Below are 21,295 nucleotides of genomic sequence, written 5' to 3' on the forward strand. Positions count from 1 at the left end.
GCATCACTGCCTGCCCAGCTAAAATAAGTGATAACAGCAGCCCAGGGCAATTGCAACCAGAGTCTCAATTTGCAATGACTCTGCAGCCGATCTGCAAAAGGTTTGCTGCCTGCCATCAAATGTGTACAGTCAGTGGGATAGTTACCTATTCTGTTAGGTGATGCTGCTCAGTGAGAGACACATGCACATCTGAGTGCAGAATTAGGCCCTTAGGAAGTGAGGCTCAGCAAAGTTATTCATTGTATTAAGCAAAATGCATGTGTGGAGAATAATTAGTCAGGCACTTCCACTTTGTGAACAACTTCCTGGAAGAGAGGTATCCCTTCAAAAACTGCAAGTGACTAGCTTATAGAGACAATCTGTCATTCCAATCTATACAGGTAAAATGACTGCCCAACTAAACAATTTGTAGAACACTTGAAAACTGTTTGACTACTATTGACTGCAGATGAGTCAGATTTGCAATTGATTGCTTAATCAATCCTCATCTGGGATTCTGCATACCTTGTCTGTTTGCATGAGGCAGCCAGATAGCGAGCCTGGCTCTGCATTGTATTTAAGCTGCTTGCTATTGCTTTCCAGGCCTTGCACAACTTGACTCCCTCCCTCATTCTCAGCTCTTGTCTAGTTCCTCTACTTGTCCACTTTGCTCTGCTGAAGCCCCACAACTAACTGTCCTCTTCATGTTCTTCTCCTACACCCATATTGGGATGTTCTTATATTTAGTTGCCCCCAAGACCCTACTAAGGCTCATGTCCCCTCAGACAAGCATTAATTAAGTAGATGATTGAAAATGTTTCTTTAAAGAAAAAGTAAATAGAAACAAAATGTGGAACTAGCAGAGACATAGTAAAGTGTGTGGAGTCATACTTCTCCTATACCTTCCCACTCCCACCCTCTGTTTGTATCTAGATTTGAAACTCTTTGGAGCACAATTCTAGTCTCCATTCCTGTCTGGCAACCTCCTAGCCCAATGTTGCTGCTATACAAATAAGAAATAGCAAAGCTGTAGCACTCACAATGTTTGAGAGATTCAGGTTTGTGAGTGGTCCAGATCTGTGGCTGGGCCTGTGAGATGAGGTGTGTCATGGAAGGAGCAGGTTAGTGAAACAGGAAGCACCTGACATGAAGCATCATGGAATGATATCCCTTTCAGCCCTGGTTGAAGCCCATTCTAAACTGTTTGAAATGAAAGGAGTTCCCTTAAGAATGAAAAGATGTTTCCTGCCACAACTGAATGTATGACCAGAAATGCAGGAGCTCATTTAGACCAGCCTTTAGTTTGACTAAGTACAGCACTGGACAATCTACCTTCAGATAGGCATGCATGTGTGTCTCCGTTCAAACAGAACAATTATGCTCTCTATAGCTGAAAAAGGTTTACCGCAACAGAATAACTCCAGTCCCATTTATTTTGAAATCTGAAGTGGTTTTTTGCTGCCACCTAGTGATAATCTAGCAAATATTGTCAAAACCTCAAAAGCTGGTTTGGTACAAATTCTTCGTGGAATGGCTAGCAAGTAGGCAGATGCTTTCTGGTTTAAATGCTGAATCAGTCTAGGAGACAAAGCTTACACAACTGCGTGGGTCAAATTGTGCCTGCCTTTACGATTCTGCCTCCCCAGAACTGCAAATGAGGGCAGAACTCTGGTCTAATCCAATATATTATATCTGCATCCCATGCAATGTGTTAAATTGAAGTAGACAGTCAATTAGAAAGGAAGTGCAAGGGAAGCTGGAGACATGAAAGCTCTTTACATAAATAAAGCATGCTGCTTTTCAGACACTACTCAGCCTTACAAGCAGGATTCTTCCTCTGCTGTGCCAGAGCAATGCTTGTTGCTGTACAGGAGTGCAGGCCTAACGTCAAGGGAGGCTGTTTGATTCTCAGAGCCAATCCAGCCCTGACGCAATGTACAGCAGCTGCTATGCAGCTCTAAATTATCATGGGCATAGAGTTTTTAATGGACTCTGTGCCAGTGCAGAATGGAAGTAGCACAGCAGATCTCTATCATGCTCCTCGCGGGCTCTTTCCACACTCCACTACATCAGGAAGTGTGGCACAGAAGTGCAGATCTGGAGCTGACACACTAATCCCCAGTGTTCTCCTTGTCCAGGAGGATTCTCTGTTGGGGATTTGCTGCCAGCTTTTTGCCACTTTATATTGTGTGAGTAGTGTACTGTAAAGGACCCGTAAAGACACTTTAATGGTTAAATATATGGAGGGTTTTCTAGGGGCTTCCAATTCCAATTATAGAGGATCTTGCAAATATTGTAGCAAAGCTGAGTATTGTGACTTGGTGAACTATGTTTTTAATGGTGTCTGCTTTAACTGGATGGATAAGAACTGGAAACTGGGTGCATTTTAGGGTAATGTGGTCAAAAGAAAAAAGCCAGGAGCATTTGCCAGCTGCAAGTAAGGCAAGGACTGAGCGGCTCTTGCAAAGGAAGCTGAAGCTGTGCACTTCTCAAGGAGAGGACCAGCAGAAAAGGTTAGCACTTCAGCAAGAAGTGAGTAATGGGAGCCTCAATTTGTGTGGAGAGCAAGGATGAGAAGGCAGGCGGGACCAGGTGTTTGTTATCAGGATAGTGTGGGGGGTTGGTTAGACTAAGGTAATTTTCTTGGGGGAGGGAAAGATGTGGAAACTGGGGGGGAGATCACATCAGGGACCTGGGAAAGGTGTTTCCCTGTCCTCCATCCACCATTCAACCACCTCTGCCTTCCTTATGCAGATTAGCTTTGGCTACCATATTTGAATCATAATACTTTCTTCACAAAAGGCTGCCCCACCCCCCAAATATAAAAGTTTGTTGCTGAGGCCATAGGCTGGTAGCAGGAATAGTGGCAGGTCTTCCTCCCAACCCCAACAGTACTGAAATTCTGGCCAGAGCCAGAGAGACATCTTTCATGGTTTCTGGTTCTCAAACCCCAGCTTGAGTTGGCAAGGCTGAAATTAGTAGAAAACAGCATTTTACTTCTAAGCAGAACATATTTGACCAGGTGTCTCGGAGAAGAAATAAGCAGGAAGCCTCATAATGCCATTTCCACAGTCAATTTTCAGAGTAGAAAATTGGGCTACAGTGAATATTTAATTTGCCTTCCTTCACAACTAAATTACTCTTACAAATATCCTGATTCTCTTCTCTAGATGCATCACAGAATATTAGGGTTGGAAGGGACCTCAGGAGGTCATCTAGTCCAACCCCCTGCTCAAGACAAGACCAACACCAATTAAATCATCCCAGCCAGGGATTTGTCAAGCCAAGCCTCAAAAACCTCTAAGGATGGAGATTCCACCACCTCCCTAGGAACCCATTCCAGTGCTTCACCACCCTCCTAGTGAAATAGTGTTTCCTAATATCCAACAACTTAGACCTCCCTCACTGCAACTTGAGACCACTGCTTCTTGTTCTGTCATCTGCCATCACTGAGAACAGCCTAGCTCCATCCTCTTTGGAACCCACCTTCAGGTAGTTGAAACTAAAGACATTGGAACCCAGACCCTCAAAAATACTTACACACCTAGCTCTCATTGATTTCAATGGGAGTTGGTTGCCTACATTTTGAGGATCTGGTAGCCACTAATTCCAAATGTCTGGGTCTGAAAAATGTAACTCCACTCCCCACACAATCAATCTCTCTCTCTTACACATCCCCCCCCCCCGCCCCTCAAGCCATGCCTATCCATTTTTAGTGCAGTGCAATGCATTGAACATACAACTGATGTATATTACTTTACATTTTTAAGAGAGCTTTCACCTGGTTTTTAGTCATGTCACATCAGCATTTCCCACAGAACAACAGAAGGCACTTAAATGAATTGCTGCCCATCAAAACGTTAAATCACAGTGAAACTATTTTTATCTTTAAAGGACATAATCTCCTCTCTACTACCCTAACCAAGTGAATCAGATCAAATCCCTTCTCTTCACAGCAGGGATTTCTTCTTTCTCATTTAAGGCTGAAGCTTGAGTAGATTGTCCCTGACAAGTATATACCTCAAGAAACAATGACATTACTGGACATGGATGCATGAGCCACAAAAAAGCCGGTGGGTCACTTTAGATGAGTGGAGAAAGGGTTTTATGCAGGGAACGCATCGTACCCTTTCATGCCTTAAGTAAGGGACAACCACAAAATTAATCCCTGAGCACAGGGGAGAGTAAGGGCTACTTCCTTCGTTCATCCTTATGGGCAAACATCACCCATGAAGAGAGTGAAAGGGATACAGTCTAACTGCAGGAAATCACCTACAGAGTGATTGTAAGGCAGGGGCAATCCTTCTCAGTGCTCTCACTAGGGTAAGGAAGCTCTTCATTTCTCTCAGGACAGAGGTGTGTGCAATTTGCCCAATCTAGCCCTTAATGAATAACCTGATAATTAAAATTGTATTAAAAATACAACTGAAATAGTGTCAAGCACATGGGCCAAATTACTGTTGCTCCTTCCAAACCCTAGCAGCTTCTCTATGGTCATCCTTACTATGACCTGGTTTCTTCCCAAGAAGATTATAGATTTCAGCATGGAAATTTAGTAGTTCTTGGTCCAAAGGGGCAATAGTTATACCTAGGTAGTTCCTGGCATGCTGCATGAACTGGAGTCAATAGTTATTAAGACAAACATTGACAGAATAAAAGAGACAGATAATGACAAAGAAAGGTGAGAACAACTACTCAGGATAAACACATTGGAAACCCAAGCTATATGATACAAAAATTAATACATAGAAGGAAAATCAGCAGCTACTGATAAGATGGTAAGAACTAGAGAAGGGGCATGGACAGATGTCTTCCCTGAGGACAAAGCTAAAATAGCACTCAGAGACAGTATCCCATGGAATCTGAAGAGGCTTGCTGATAATTAAAGATAAACATGAGAAACTCTGTATAGCCAAGAAAAAGACTGTATATATTCAATTTTCCCCAATAAAAATCTATGTTAAAGAGTTTAGGGTTGCCTTATTAAGTAGTCAACATTATTAAATGACAAAACAAAGGTTGACCATGCAGCCATAACTCTCCTCCTTGTGACATGGCTCATCCTTCAATTTTTAATTACAGGCATACATTTATCAATATTTATTTATTTCAATTTAAACAAAAACCAGTTAGGTTAAAAACACCTACTGATCTCACTCTCCAGGTGCCTTGATAAATCATTAGGAATCCAACTCAAAATCAAATAGAAAAACACATGCTCAGAACAACGCACTTACACACACACACACGCACACATGCACACACACACTCACTCTCTGTCTCTTCCCACTCATGAAAACAAGATCTCAAGAATCAGAGGGGCAGCCGTGTTAGTCTGGATCTGTAAAAGCAGCAAAGAGTCCTGTGGCACCTTATAGACTAACAGACATATTGGAGCATGAGCTTTCGTGGGTGAATACCCACTTCGTCATGCATCCGATGAAGTGGGTATTCACCCACGAAAGCTCATGCTGCAAAACATCTGTTAGTCTATAAGGTGCCACAGGATTCTTTGCTGCTTTTAAGGTGCCACAGGACTCTTTGCTGCTTTTACAAAATATCAAGAATCATCCTTCAGCTCCTCTCCACTACCTTCCATAGACACTCATTTGGAAGGACCTGTATAGTCTTTCCCATAATGTTCTATCATACATAAGTAGTATCTTGTGATACTTTCTCATTCTTGAAAAGGTACATTCATTTCATTGTCATAATATCACCATTGGTTTAGACATTTAAAATATGTATCTTTAACTTTCTTTGTGCTATTTATTTTAATCTTGTTAGCATCTGTCTTTAATGTTATCTTCTTGAGCTTTCCATAGGTACAGATTTGCTCTGTTAGACCAATGTAAATCTGGAGTCATTTCACTGACGTCAACTCCACATGTACACTGAATTAATTGTAATCAGTCATGGAGCTGATTTTTTTCATAGCTGCTCAGAAGCCATAATTGCTATTGGGGTCAATAGTGATTATGACTGGGCTGAATTTGATCACTAGTTTCACAGCAGTAGCAGTGGTATTATAAAGAAATTGGAATAAACTGATACAATAGAATCATTTCACCCACCAATGAAATGCAGACAGTGTTGGAATTGGCAGCTGTTTAATGACATACTGCCATGCTCCCTAAGAGCTTAAGGCTCTTTATTCAGGAAACCACCCTGGCGCATACTTTAGCTCTACTGAATTCAATGGGCATTAAGTAGGTGCTTAAAATTAAACACGTGCTTTCCTGAATAGAGATGGACTTATGCATATGTTTAAGTGCTTTCCTGAATTAAGTCTCTAAACAATAAATGAATACTATAGCCACCTGAAATTTCAGGGGGGATTTAAGAAGACATATTAAAGACACATATGATCTTTCTGCATGGAAAAATGTAGAGAAGGATTTTTCAAAAGCGCTAAACATTGGCCTAACACTGTTCCCTTTGACGTCTATAAGAGCTTAACCGTTGACTTCAGGGGGAGCAAAATTAGGCCAGTAATGAGTACTTTTTAGAGTTGATTTTCAAAGTTTATAGGAAGTAGTATGAGTAAGTAGGGCACTCGGTTGGCCATGCTTTTCAGCTATGTGCCAAAAATATTGGCTATGGACACTGTGGCAATCTAATACTCTTAGTAAAAGTGCCATGGAATTTTGACCACCAAATAAACAAAGTCTTTATTTTAAAGGGGCCATCAGAAAGATGCTTACAATATGAAGGGCTGAGTCAACCCCATAAGGATTTAAAACTCTGGTTCCATGGAGTTATTTCACTTGTCAAGCTCATAAGACTCTTATCATCTCCTCTAACATTTAAAAAAAATAAACTATGAAACACTGTCCAAATAAGAACATCTGAGCTACAGGTGAAAGGGCCCTGCAAACTCTTGATCCCCTGAACAATCCTTATTCAAGGAAATAGTCCCATTGAAGTTAATTTACTTGACTTTTCCAGAAGGAAAAATACTTTTTCCGGTTATCAGTTCCACATACAGATTAGCATAGAGTAAGGCAGATTGTGCATATCTAGCAACAGGTGGAAGCAGAGACCTATTTTTAAGGCAAATGGAATAATTTAATACCACTATTCAACATGATCCCTCCTCTTTTGCTGATTCTTTTCACTAAGCCCTAATCTGGTTCTAATTTTTTGCCTCCTTAGTCTCAAGCCTTTTACTCATTTCCACCTGGATTTTAATTTCCCCCAACTCTCTTTTTCCTCCTCTCACTTTGTAGTCTTTCCATTAATTAGATTGGACATTCCTGTATTCTATTTTATATTCACTAGATCACAGATATAATAATATGAGCAAGAAATGTTTTGACAGAAGAAAGTGAAGTTCTGCAGTCAGCTCTTTGCATTTTAGTCCAATATTGGGAGGCATAAAGTGAAAAATATATCTGGATTTCTTTGTGTTATTCCCAGCTGCTTTATTCTTTGTGTACACAGAATTTATTTTAGCAAATCTGGGATTGCTGAAGATGGTGCTCATAAAAAAAAAAAGGCGAGATCAGAGGCTCTGAATACCACAGACCAGTTCTTCTCAGAACCCCAGCTGCTTTTGCAAGCCTTAATGCAGTCCTTCACTCAACCGTCTTGTGTAATGAAACCTAGGCTGGAACTTTATGTATTCATTTGTGTGACTGCTATTCCTCCTGGGACCTATTTGTTCTCCTTCCCCCCTCCCCCGATTCCCTTATGTTTATAGATCCCTATTTTTCATAATACTCTTTTCCCCTGCTGTGCACTGTGATAATAACTGACACATTTGTCATGTTGGCTGTCTGTGCAAAAACACCTCTTGTATTGGTGCGGTTTCCTCCTGCATAAATAGTGTTTTTATGTTAAACTTCCTCCTAAAAGTGAAATTTATGCTTATCTATATTATAATGGGAACAATGAGCATTTGGGATTGCCTGTCTTTTAATACTTTATCACACAATCTGAGAAGACAGAGATTGAAAACATCTCTTCATTCATCTAATCTGTCCCCACTAGCCTGTACAAGATCATTCCTACAGTGCTGTTTCCCCTTTAGACGTGAGCAGGTAGCCAAAGCTCAGGGCTGTGAAGGTTGTTTCCATTAGAAGGAGAAATTGATGGTGTAATCAGGTATTTCTTTGATACAATCCTGTTTATTTACAAATAATGTACAAAGTCCTGTTTCCTTGAACATAGCAGGACTCAAACAACAGGAGAGAGTTTCTTTGCCTACAGTTCAAAGCGCTTTTCAACCATCACTCTGCCACGCTTAGTGCTGGTTCAGGCTGTATCTGGTGCTCCCTTGCTGTCTTCTCTGTGTCTGTTTCTCCTTGTGAATGGCAATGCTCACCACACACACTGCCTAGTGGGTAGGCAGTGGTGTGGAGGGTTGTCTTCTTCCCAGGCATCCCCCTTTCTTACTGTTGCTCGATCCTTTGCTGGTCTGTCTTTCAGCGACTTTGCTCCCTGGCCAGGTCACCTATTCAAGTCAGACTTTTTATACATACCCTGAAAGGGACAAGCATGAGGGAAGCCTTCAAAGTTAAGGAGGAGCCTCAGGGCTCCCCCTACTTGTGTTGAAAGTCCACATCCTTTTATTTGCAGCGACTTCTCCTCCCATCTAGCTCATCTCCACTGCCTGCCTGCTACTGAGCTACTCTACCCCTCCAGCCCATGCAGACTTTGCAGATGCGGTGGGGCGGGGCCCCCTAAGGCCAGAGCAGCTCCTTAACCCCTTCCTTTCCAATGGTGGGTTTGTGTACACCATCACACTCCTTCTCCTTCTCTCTCTCTCTCACATACACTCTCCCCCCTCCAAGCCCCTTTTCCATATAGTTCAAATTCCTGTGCCTTTGTTTTGGACAGTGGCTGCTATTGTTTCATAAAGGAGCTTCGCTGCCTCTTAAATGAAGGCCTTTGGTTACTAGTTCCAGTGACATTTCACTCAACCCACATTTACATTAAAGCTTGTTGAAAATGTTAAGATTTTTTTCATCAAAAATGCCCTTTTTATGTAGAACTTTTGCATTTTTTTCCCAAAATGTATCAGTCTTATAATTTTCTAACTGTAAAAGACAGTGTCAAAATATTTTTAATTTAGAAATTTTGTATTAAAATCCTGAAAAACTGTGTTGAAAATGGAAAATCATAAATAAAACAATAAGGAAAATATATTGTGAAATATTTAATAACAAAATTGGAAAATCAAAAAAGATTTTAAAAGCTGTCAAGAATTTTTTTTATTTTTCCAGATCTCCTTTATGCTGCACGCATGGATCGGTATTGCAGCTTTGGATACTCTGGCATTTCCAGGGGTGTTTTCCACTCTCCACAATGATTAGTTTCTAGGGCTCTTGATGGGGAAGAACCTGTAAAGAGCACCAAGGTAGAAAGGGGGACGATCTGGCCAGGGTCAGGACTATCACAGAGAGATAGTACCCACCCAACTAACCACATATATCCTATTCCTCATGCTCTTCCTCGCTCTATGTAACAACTCTATGTGCTATTAACAACAGATAAAATCCCAGGTAACGTACATACACAGATTACTGGACAGATTGTTGCAGAACCCTGCCCCATGAACTCCAGAAACCACTTGAGCTGAAGTTTATTGTAGTGGCACCTACGAGCCCCAAACATGGATCAGGAAACACCCACACCCGCAGTGCCAATAAGTTATACAGATTCCACCTGTTCCTAGTCTCACCCTCTGGCTGAGAACAAGAACGTGAGCCAGGAACTAGCTACAACGTAAAGACTAGGCTACTGCAAAAGTGAGAATAGGCAGGGGGCTGGAGTCTCTTTCTATGTATGGAGAGAGGTTTACAAGCACCTGTCAGGCTGCAGGGAATGAGAGTAGAGATGTGTGTTTCTAAAAACTGTTAGGGAGTGGGACTAAAAAGGGAGCCAGTGCTGAAGCAAAATAGGGAGGGAAGAATGAATACAGTTTCTCAGCCCTAAAATTTAAGGCGGAGTAGCAGATCCTAAGCTTTGATTATGGAGTAATACACTGTGGGCAAGATATTCAACTTCCATTTAATGACCCTTATGCTGAAGCATATTTAAAGGTGAACTTAAAGACATTATCATATATAAAGTAAGCAAATACTGACATCATTTGAAACCAACTATTTTGTTTGAAAACATAATATGATTATTTAAATCTGTGATAACTTGGGTAAGCGAGGGTTTTGCAATCTGGCCCTTAGGGTACGTCTACACTCTCTGCTGGATTGGTGGGTAGCGATCGATCTATCATGGATCAATTTATCGTGTGTAGTGTAGACACAATAAATTGATCCCCGATCACTCTCCTGTCGACTGCTGAACTACACTGGGCGGGGGGCGGGAATCAATCTAAGATACGCAACTTCAACTACTAGAATAGTGTAGCTGAAATTGACGTATCTTAGATCGACTTAGAATCACTTATTTCACGTCCTCGCAGCCCGGGATCGATGTTTTCTTTTGAATTATTATTTATTTGTTTTATTTTAATTTCAGATTGATATTTATAGCACACAGGATTAAAAACATGGCCTGTTGAGATTGGATGTTAAATGAGGACTAAGTAGCTGAGGCTTAGTCTAGACAAGATAATGACAGTAGCTATGGGAAATCAGAAAGAATACATGGTGGGGTCTGAAGGAAGACACACACTAGTTTGTTTTCCAGGATCCCAGTTTGAAGGCTATGTTAGATCCTCTGCTGTGCTTTAGGTGTGCGGTAATAGCTATAGCCAAGATTACTCTTTTTCCCCCTTCATTTGTGCTTGGTGAGAAAGGTACAAACTTTTCTTTTGAATGTGGGCCTTGCTATATTTATCCATGCTGTTGTCACCTTCAGATTAGATTATTGGAGCATGTTCCAGATGGTCTACAGAGTGTGAAAACTCAAGTGAGCACAGCATGTTTCTGCTTCTTTGTAGCTCTGGTGTAGTATATTCTTGGCATGAAACATTGCTTAACAAAGTATGCACTGGCTATCTGATAGTTTCCAGGTAGAATGTAAAGTGTTGGTTTTGATCTACAATATAAAACCAAAAGTTTGGGACTTGACTACCTGAAAGTCCATCTTGTTTCCTATGTGGGATTACCATAATTGCATTCAGTGGAGGCATTCATGTTGATATCCCTCTTCAGGAGACTGGTGGCATAGTGTCTTCTGTGAACAGGCCATAAATTTGCATTTCACTCCCTCCGTGGGCTGACAGAACTTGTAAGGTATATTGCAAGGCACATCTGTCTTCTAGGATGTTTGACAAAGATGACTGGAATGTTGGGAGCAAGGGGAGCTTATTGTTTAGCTAGTTCATTATTGGTTCGGGATTGGTTAGTGTTTTATTTTATTCATTGTCTGTGTCTTTAAAACTGGTATTGACATCCAAGATTTTAGAAACAATAGGTACTTGGGTATGATCTAGAATGGCAATTCTTATGAGATTTATAGTAGTTCCTGCTTTCTAGTTGGGTAAGAAATAGAGTGTAAACAATTTTGAGCCTAATTTTTTTTCACCATTTCTGCTCTGATCCAGGCCCAAACCTGGAAGTATATAGACATGCAAGAAGGAAAATTAATAGCATGGACAGGGAAGTAACTAGCCAATTGCCTACTCCTACTAATTTTTCCATTATATTAAATGGACACTACAAGAGTTCATAATACCAACGGCAGACAGTCAGGTTCCCAGCTACCAAATAAAGGAATCAATTACAATAGGGCAGTACCACATAAAAATGAAGGGCTAGCAGGAACCTCAAGAGATCCTTTGCCCTGAGGCAGGATTAGGCACAGCAAGACCATCCCTGAAAGACCTTTGTCTAACCTCCTCTCAAAACCTCCTGTGATGGAGATTCCACAACCTGCCTTGGTAACTTGTCCAGTACTTAACTATACGTAGAGTAAGAAAGTTTTGCTAATATCCAATTTAAATCTCCTTTGCTGCAAATTAAGATGGTTACTTCTACTTCTGCCCTCAATGGATATGGAGAACAATTGAACAGTGTCTTCTTTATAACAACCTTTACATATGTGATGACTGTTAACATGTAAGCGAAGAAACAGAAAATTGCTGTTTCCACAATTTTGACCTCTTTTTCTGCCAGATCAAATTATTTCTAAAGATGATCAAATACTATTCAAATCTCACAATTTTTCATATAAAGTATTTCACAAATAATTTCTTACAGTACCAGCACAGAAATACAGTCCCTGCCCGAAAGAGCTTACACTCTAAGTATAGGACTGAGACAGCAGGTGGATATAGACAGATGGGGCAGACAGAAGGAAGTAAGGAGCCTCTGATGTTGCAAAGGAGTGAAGAGTGACTGCCTCTCCTCACACAGGGCCCAGTACCAAAACGCCTATGTACTGTGCCAGCACACTCCCTCCCTGAACAGTTCCCAGTAAGGGTGCGGGCCCAGAATGTGCAAGACCCTGGCTATCCTCAGTGGGTGTGTACTGTTTTGTGAGCACTGTTACCACCTGGCACGTGCAGAGCAGTCCCCATGCTGCTTTAAATTGTGCTGGGGCTACAGCTGGCACAGAACCAGCCTTGGAATAGGGAGCCATAAACTTCATCTGTCCCTAATGAGATTAAGCACTGAAACTTTCTTGGTGGCTATTAAAATTAAAGTAATATTTCTATCCAGAGTAGCTGTGTTAGCCCTGTTTTCTGAATAAATTACAAGAAAGTACATGCTGGCCTACCTACCATCACCTGTGGTTACAAGAGGATAAACTATCCTTCACTTTCCATCTTAATTTATCGTATTGTGTTCCTGGCAGTGGTAAATGTGTGCTGCATTCCAACCCAGAGGGGGCTATATTTCAATGTGAGTGCCGTGATCCATATACTGGTATTATCACACCATACCGCAGAGTCTATATAGCACCCTGGGGTCCCAGCCCTTCTGGATGAAAGGCATTCAAAAAATGTAAGGTATGTTCATAATGGGTTGCAGTGAAATACCACAATAGCCTCACTGGATTACAATGATGGATTAGGAGGAGCCATGACTTGTAAGAAGAAAAGGTTTGAGTGAGTTATGTACTTCCTTCTCACAATGCATTCAGAGTATGAATACATTAGAAATAGTTTGGGCAGCCTCCGCAGAGGAGGCCCAAGGCTGAAAGAGCATGGGGGTAGGGATGTGATGACTTTTAATAATAAAAAATTGGCACTCTTCATGGATAGCCCTCAAAAAGCTCTTCCAAAAAGGCAAGCAAGAGGTTTTATCTCCACTGTACTGATGAGAAAGTGGAGACACAAAGGGATTAAGGGTACATTTTTCAAAAGCACCTATTTAGTAGGGGCGGTCTAGGTTGGATATAAGGAAAAATTATTTCACTAGGAGGGTGGTGAAGCACTGAAATGGGTTACCTAGGGAGTTGGGGGAATCTCCTTCCTTAGAGATTTTTAAGACCCAGCTTGACAAAGCCCTGGGATGATTTAGTTGGGGTTGGTCCTGCTTTGAGCAGTGGGTTGGACTAGATGACCTCCTGAGGTCCCTTCCAACCCTAATCTTCTATGATTCTATGATTTGAAAGTTGAATTGAAAGGAACTGTTAACTGTTTAGGCTACTCAGCTCTGCTCTACCTTACAAACTTATGTTGATTAGGGGTGTGGAAAATCCACTCCCCTAAGCAACATAGTTATACTGTAGTTCTGTCCACAGAAGAGTTTTTCCCATTGGAATAGCTACTGCCTCACAGGTAGTTGGACTACCACACTTAACATAATTTTATTTTTTTATGAAAAAAGGAAGGATTAAAATGTGGCTGAACAAGCGGCAGTGCACAGTTATGCAGCCCCAGCAGCAGGTTAGAGAACAGGTGGTGAATAAGAGTCGTACTCTGCATCTCAGATTCCTTCTGTTCAGCAGCGTTACCTGCAGTAGGCCTGTACTTGGCACAACATACATCCCTGGCACAACTGTACTGTCCAGCACATTGCAGGGTAGGGGAGAGCCAAAATTCCTCCCTTTTCTTGCTACTCCCCACCCACATGTACAGGGAAGTGGGAGGACATGTAGCAGCCCTGTAGAGGCTGCTCTCCTACTTTCACAGAGATCCATGCCATGGGTAGCCAGTGGAGTGGAGTAGGGGGCAGTGTATGTCCCCTTCCATCTCTATACCAGTGGGCAGACTGTGCTGCAATCTGGCCCAATGAAAGGAAACGTTATAAAGAATGGATATGGGAAAGTTAAGTATTTCAGTTCTCATAGTTGGGTAAAATCTGCGACTGTTGCTTTGCAATGCACCCTGTATGTCTTAGCTGCTGTAGGTTTGATTGTTATCTGTCTGTGCTCTATGTGTTGCATTTCAACATAATCTGAACCTTTTGTCATCTTTACCACACACAGCAAAGCAGGGCCGCCCAGAGGATTCAGGGGGCCTGGGAATTGCCGCCAAAGACCCGGCTCTTCAGCGGCGGGTACCCGGGCGGAAGGACCCCCCGTCACTGAATTGCCCCCGAAGCAGAAGAAGCTCCGGGGGCCTGGGCCCCACGAGAATTTTCTGGGGCCCCTAGAGCGAGTGAAGGACCCCGCTCCAGGGTACCCGAAAAAGTCTTGTGGGGGCCCCTGTGGGACCCGGGGCCTGGGGAAAATTGCCCCACTTGCCCCCCCCCCCCGGGCGGCCCTGCAGCAAAGCCATCAACCTCTGGGCCCATGCGATGTATCTGTCACTTTTCTTTTTCTTTCTGCTCCACTTCTCTGTCCCCCATGCCTTCACTTTTTATAATTGTTTTTCATCATGCTCTACTTATATCATTTGATTTCTCCATAGAGTTTGCATCCCAGTCTGAAAACTAGCCCCATCCTTCCCCGTAAAAGAAAATATTTGGTCATATTTTCAATAGATTGAAAGGTTGATGTGGGATATTACTGCCACAGTTCTTCCACAACAATCCAGTCGTTAATATTTCAATGCATATTTAGCTAGTATGCCATTTTATAGTCCATGCAATCATATCAGATCATGTCACTGTAGGCATCTTTAAATTAACAGTCACATAATGAAATAATTACACTAATTTTCCAGAGGGAACTTCAAATATGTCAGGTAGGTGAGGTAATATCTTTTATTGAACCAATTTCTGTTGGTGGAAGGTAGAAGAGAGCTTGTAACTTCCATCATCAGAAGTTTGTCCAATAAAAGATATTACCTCCCCTACCTTGTCTCTCCCAGATCCTGGGACCGACATGGCTACAATGACACCAAAAACAAGAGGGAATCTATCAGCCACAAACCAGTGCAGACTTTCCACCACTGTGTACAGGAGAGGGTTCACTTTTGCTGATGATACTCCAGATTTCTTAAGGTGTTTAAGTGCGTAAAAATGCTGATAGGTGCCCATTGATTGCAGGAGTTAGGTGTGTAGTCACTTTTGGAAATCCTACTGGGCAGCTACCTGCATCTTTAGGTACCTAAATACCTTTTAAAAATCATGCACTCAGTGTATTTGTATTCTGCTGAGGAAGGCAGATGTAATTGGTTTTGTTAGTATGGGGATACATGTGTATTAACGTTTAGCACTAACACCAAACTGTGCTGATTAAGGAACATTGGAATGAAAAGTTCTGTACACCAGTAGTAATCCCATCAAACAGTTAATCTCATCCGTCAGCCCATCTCCTTCACATTGTGACACTCTAGTTTTACATATTTCTATATCAATTGCCTAAAAATATTAGACAGTAACCACAATCTGAGGGAACTCATTCATCACTCAAAGTGAAGATTAGTGTACAATGTAAACTCTGCATATTATCTGTCATTTATTTATTTTCACTAAAGTCATAAATTTACCTCCAACTTTTCCTTACCAAACACACACATGATTTTCACACTTATGAGTGATTAGTCTTACCGCTTACAACCCAGATCCTACACACACTTAGGCACAAGAATAACATAATACATGCAAGAAGTCCCAAATGGTGGCACTAGTGGTAAAAATGTGAAGGCTGGGGGCTCATTTTTCCAACATAAGGTATGTGAATCAAAAAAGAGAACATTATTTTTTCCTTTTCCCCAGTAGATGGCACTATGTAACAAACTTGTGACATTGTAAAGCCCAACATTTTTTCCTCTAAAAGGGTTTTTGAAATATTAATCGATTGGCAGAACTAATACAATACATGAAAACGAAGACAAAAGTTACTTAAACTCTATTTATTGGAAGAGAATGAAATTACAGGGAATACATTTAATGAACAGGAAGTTGCACAACTGAACTCACCTTCCAAAATGCAGCTTTTCATGGGAATTTCAAAGCAGAATGTGACGCTCCTGTATAACTCCTAATTTCTCTGAGATTATAAATAGTTATATCTCCATCATTCATGTGAGTGAGGGCATTAGAGGCAAAACAAATGTTTTATAGATGATAAAGAAGAATGACTTAAGCAAAGGACTGTCAAAATTGATGTGTGGGGGGAGAGGAAGGAGAATGGTGACCTTTTTTTTTTCTTCTTGTTTTTGGGAGAGGCTTGTTTGAAGAGATGAGCTTTTGCACCAGGTCCTAAAAACCATGGGGCAGGTACCAGGCTAAGAGCTGCTGAGTGGTGGAGGTGGAATGGAGAGAAGGAAAAAAGAAACACAATGTGGTTCCTTGAACTTGGGACTAGAACTTCACTGGCCTCTGATATAAATTAGAGCAACCCAGGGACTGCTCTAACCAGTGCTGCATGATTATAATCTGAAAGGGGCCATCTGCTAGTCAGGGATACGTGTAGTTCAGCTGCACCCCCGCCCCACAAACTGACTGCCCCTTGCCATGGATGCTGCAGAGGAAAATGGTGTAGGAGCCAGTGACCCCTGTTCAACACCCATTGGTGACTCTTCCATGCCAGGGGACTGCCTGGCCAGGGACATGCATCTGCTTTCTACGCCCTTTGAGCCACCACAGCTGCACAGATGGAGCAGAGAACTGAGCCCCTTTTGTGTAGTAAAATGCCAGTTTTTCTTTTGTAATTCCAATGTTGTTATGAAAGAGCTAAAGGAGATAAAAATAGCACCTTTTCAATTTAAAAGACAAATGTTCAAAGGCCAAGATTAAAAAGTCCAATTGTATATGTCAGTTCATTATATACCTCTCTGCATTATATCAGCATTCATTTTTCTTTTAAATGGGAGGAAACAATGAGATGAAATAAACATCATCATGACGTTTAGCTCAACAATATCAGGAGAAATCTTGTTTTTGAAAGGAATACAGGAATAGAAGAATCTACTACAGATCTTATCCTACAAACCATTACTTGGACAAGTAATCTCGATCACATAAGCATCTCTGTTGATGTCAGTGGGATTACTTGTGTGAGTAGGGATTGCTTGCATAAGAGTTCACAAGATTAATCTTCTATTTCTAGCTGTTTAGAATGTTCTTGTCCTTTTAATAGAAAATACTGATCAAAAGCACGGTATGTTTTAAGTCTTGATTAGCGAGCTGTGAACATAAAAGTGTGGTCCAAGTTTGAAAAGTCCACTGTAAAAAAAAAAAATGACATTAGGATGCTTTGTGTTTATGATTTCTTTACTGACCTTCCATATCTAATTTGCCCAGTTTACAAATCCAAACAAGATTCTCTGAAGTGTCAGCACTGCAAACAAGCTAAAGCCTAGCATTTGAAAATCAAAGCTCTGCTCTTTCTGCTTCATACATTGTCACCAGCAACAGAGAGTATGGAATCAGAACTCAGCTGTCCGTTTTGCAAATGGTGCACAAGATAAAATAAAAGAAAGCAATGCCTTTCTGTGGTGCTACAGAGCAGACAGTCTAAGTGAGAACAAATGTTCACAGGTTTGGAGGTTGGGTTTAGGTCAGACCAATATAAAAATTAGGATTGTTGTTCAAACCTTATTGAAAGTTATCCTGACCTCTTGGGTTTGCAAAATTGGGCTGGAATCTCAAGTTGAGGAGCTGTGTGATGGGACTTGCAGCGTTTTGGTACGTCAGCTTCTGACTTTATCCAGAAACTTGCAATTCTTGAGGCACATGGAACTGAAAGATAATGAGGAGGAAGCAATTTATTGAATTCCAGAGGACTTGTTTGAATTTTGGTTGAATGTTAAGTCCTGTCTCATTTTATCTAAACTAATTTACCTGCTTCTAATAAAATCTATTTCTTTTGATTAACAACCCAAAGAGATAACATGATCTGGAAGACTCTTAGGGCGCAGATAGATTTTAATATGACATTTTTAAATCTCTGAATTATGGAAAACATTTGTCAGATGTAATTGTACAAAAGGGGATACTTTTTAAAAAAAATAAATACTCTAGATTTTTATGGGCAAGATCCTTAGCAGTAAAAAGTGAAATACCTCCTTTGAAGTCAGTTGAGCTATGTCTGATTTATATCTGCTTAGGACCTGACCCTTCTGAATCTTACAGCTGCATGACAAAAAATTATATGGGCCCCATTCTGCCCTGGGTAAAGGAAAGGCAATGCTGAGTTTCAACTCAAATATTGTCCTACAAACACATTCATCAGATGGATGTAATTACCTTGTCTCCCATAGAAGAACCAGGGATTTTGTTTTCTCAATGGATCTCAAGGGATGTGCAGGAAGCAAAGGGCATTCTGTGACCCCCCACTCCCAGCCATCATTGCTTCCGACTGGTCCCTGGACAAGAACCATGTTTCCAAGCTTTCTCTTGACTGCTTCCTCCTTGTACAATGGGATTGTGGCGTGAGCAGGCAGAAACAGAGTAGGTAAATACAGCCTCAGCTTGCATTAATTGGCGCTGTTTCCCCGTGGGCTTGGGAAGAGGAAAATCTAGAGAGGCATAACTGCTTCCATTGCTCTGCATCCTCCCAGCTCCATAGAGCCTGGACATTGTGTGCCCCCACAGAGGGTCTTCAGTAGTGTTGACGGAGCTGGGGTACATACCACTCCTCATGTCCACAGGCTGCAGCTCTCCTTAGCATGTAGACAGAAAGGAACGTGAACCCATCCACTTTATTGTACATCTCAACCCCATCCCACAAACGCAGCCATGTCTTTCTTTGTCTTCCATAAATGCACCTGCTCCAGGCTGTGTTCAGCGTGGGGGCGAGGGGAGAGGGGGGGAAGGAGAAGAAGCCAAGTAAGGATCTCAAAGCCAGAGGGTGAGTAGGCAAATTGCACACAGGTCTTGAAGCTGCTGATTGTGATAAAATAGTGCATCATATTATATTCAGCCAACAAATAATCATGCAAACCACAGCCACTGGAGAGAGAAATGCGTTCCCTGGCTGAGAGCTTATCTATCCCATAAGGCTTTGTCCTGCAGGTGGGCTGAGGACTCTGACTCCAACCAGCAAATTATTTAAACACGTGTCCCGTGGAAGTACTCACATGTTTAAAATTAAGCACATGGTTAAATGCTTTGCTGCATTGGGGCATGTAGGAGGAATGAATTAAATTACTTCCAAGCCTGAATTGTCTCTATGATACAGTGCACTGTATATTTCAGTGAATCCTGTAGCAGAAATGTGCTACACCACTGGATGTCACTGTGAGCATCAATGCAGAGGAGCAAAATGATATTGCAGATGAATCCTGGCATAGGGTGACTGGGGAAGAGCACCAGTTTGTGAGTCAAACTGGTATGCTTCCCTATCCAGAACAAGCGAGAGAAAAACAACAATGTACAGCTAAACTCTGCAATAAATAATACTGTGTCCACAGAGTTGCTTGTTGCATTGTTACAGACAGGAGTTGATAAATTGGGAAATCCCTGAAGCACCATTAAGTACCCAGCACACAACATTTTATTTATGTAGATAAATAACTCTGCCTAAATGTAATAAATCTGTGAGGGTGAAATGGTGTGGTTTTATATCTATAATGTGAGCGTTTCCAAGACGTAAGTACCGGTTTATGCAAATAGGTCCTAAACTCATCAGTTCTACTTACCTTATTATTGGTATCTGTCTTCACTGAAACTGTGTACTGAGTGCACTTCATTAACGCTGACAAACCAAAGGACTCTCCTTCTCCCGGGGTATTGCCATCTCCATTACAATACAGAGGCCATTAGATGAGCCTTCCACTGTAAGTAAACAATATTTCTTTATTGTACTTTAAAAATCCCATTTAAAGAGGAAGGAAGGATTATTTTACAATGCGAAATCTACCACCTTGGACCCCACAGGTAATGTATCCACTCCTGGGTATTTCATGTACATCACAAGCCTTTTAGCCACAAACGTATAATTTAACCATTTTGCAGGGAGTGGTGTTTGTGTTTTTGTGACATCCAGATGTTTTCTTTTCAGAGGCCCCATTGTGCTGTTCGCCACCATATTTTCTAGTGCATTGGTCATACTGCCATATTTAAAGGTGAAACAGAGTGCTTCAAAGATAAATCCCCCTCAAGCATTCAGTTCCAGTCAACACCAATATGACTGAACCAAGGGGATGATAACAGGAAAATCTTCCCCCAACTCTTGCACCCCTGCACAGGGACTGGCCAGAATATTTTAGTCCCTGCTTCCTCCTAGCACCACTAATATTTGTTTGAAAGAAGGTGTCGACTACAGGAGTGAGGGAGATTATGCTGCACTCTCTTAAAGGGCCAGTGTGCATGCCTGGGCATTCCCATCAGGAATTCTTGCTGAGTTGATAAGAATTCCTCTTGAGGTCTCTGAGATTCCTGTGCAGCCTCTTCACACCCACTCCAGCATGCCATATTCTCTAGCCCTTACAAAAGGCAGTCACTCTTCTACTCTGCTATGTGCACATCTTTACTGTATATCTGCATATAGTGATCCCCAGGGACATTCCGTAAGACACAGTAGTCTTCCTCAGTAGTTAGCATTGGAAATGTGGTATCTGAAGTTGAGTTTCTAATAGTGACCTCTATAAATACATTTTAAAATATGTGCCAATCAATTTCTTCCTTACTCACTGCTTAAGAACTAAATTCAGGGCTCTGTTTTTCCTCTGCTACACATGATGACAACATTAAAACCTAAAGTATTGCAAAGGACACCACTACTTGCTCTGCTTTATATGTTACAGATGCCAACAACTGTTGCCAGAAAGACTCAAATTTGCACTCAGACATTGGCAGAGAAAAGCTTTTAAGATCACATTTAACAAAATATGAGTTGCTTGTATTTAGAGTTGTCAAAGTTAAGCCACAAATTACACTGTACAACAAACATCTAGAAGAACTCATACAAGAAACTCTGCTACTCTTACTGGTAGTGCCAATGTATGCTACGTCACAGCCATCATTTGGCTTCCTGAAACTGAGTCAAGAAATTGGTCATACAGACGCTTATGCATGAATCACAAAGCATCTGTTAGGACTTTCAAGTAACAATGCTTATGTTTCAT

The 21,295-nt window shown here is 41.4% G+C and overlaps 1 long non-coding RNA gene across 2 annotated transcripts in view; it reads right to left on the bottom strand.

Annotated features, from left to right (window-relative positions):
- The window catches only part of LOC120401999, an 89,859-nt gene that overhangs the window by 62,043 nt on the left and 6,521 nt on the right, over positions 1 to 21,295 (bottom strand). The window contains exons 2-3 of one of the 2 annotated variants that reach the window (XR_005596900.1): positions 19,868 to 20,003; positions 17,843 to 17,966 (exon numbers count right to left, since the gene is read on the bottom strand). This is a non-coding gene — a long non-coding RNA (uncharacterized LOC120401999). Of the gene's footprint in view, positions 1 to 17,622; positions 17,967 to 19,867; positions 20,004 to 21,295 lie in introns of those variants that run through there. The other variant, XR_005596899.1, reaches the window with a different exon arrangement.

This window comes from Mauremys reevesii, linkage group 3 (assembly GCF_016161935.1).
Source record: "Mauremys reevesii isolate NIE-2019 linkage group 3, ASM1616193v1, whole genome shotgun sequence".
Classification (NCBI taxonomy): domain Eukaryota; kingdom Metazoa; phylum Chordata; order Testudines; family Geoemydidae; genus Mauremys; species Mauremys reevesii.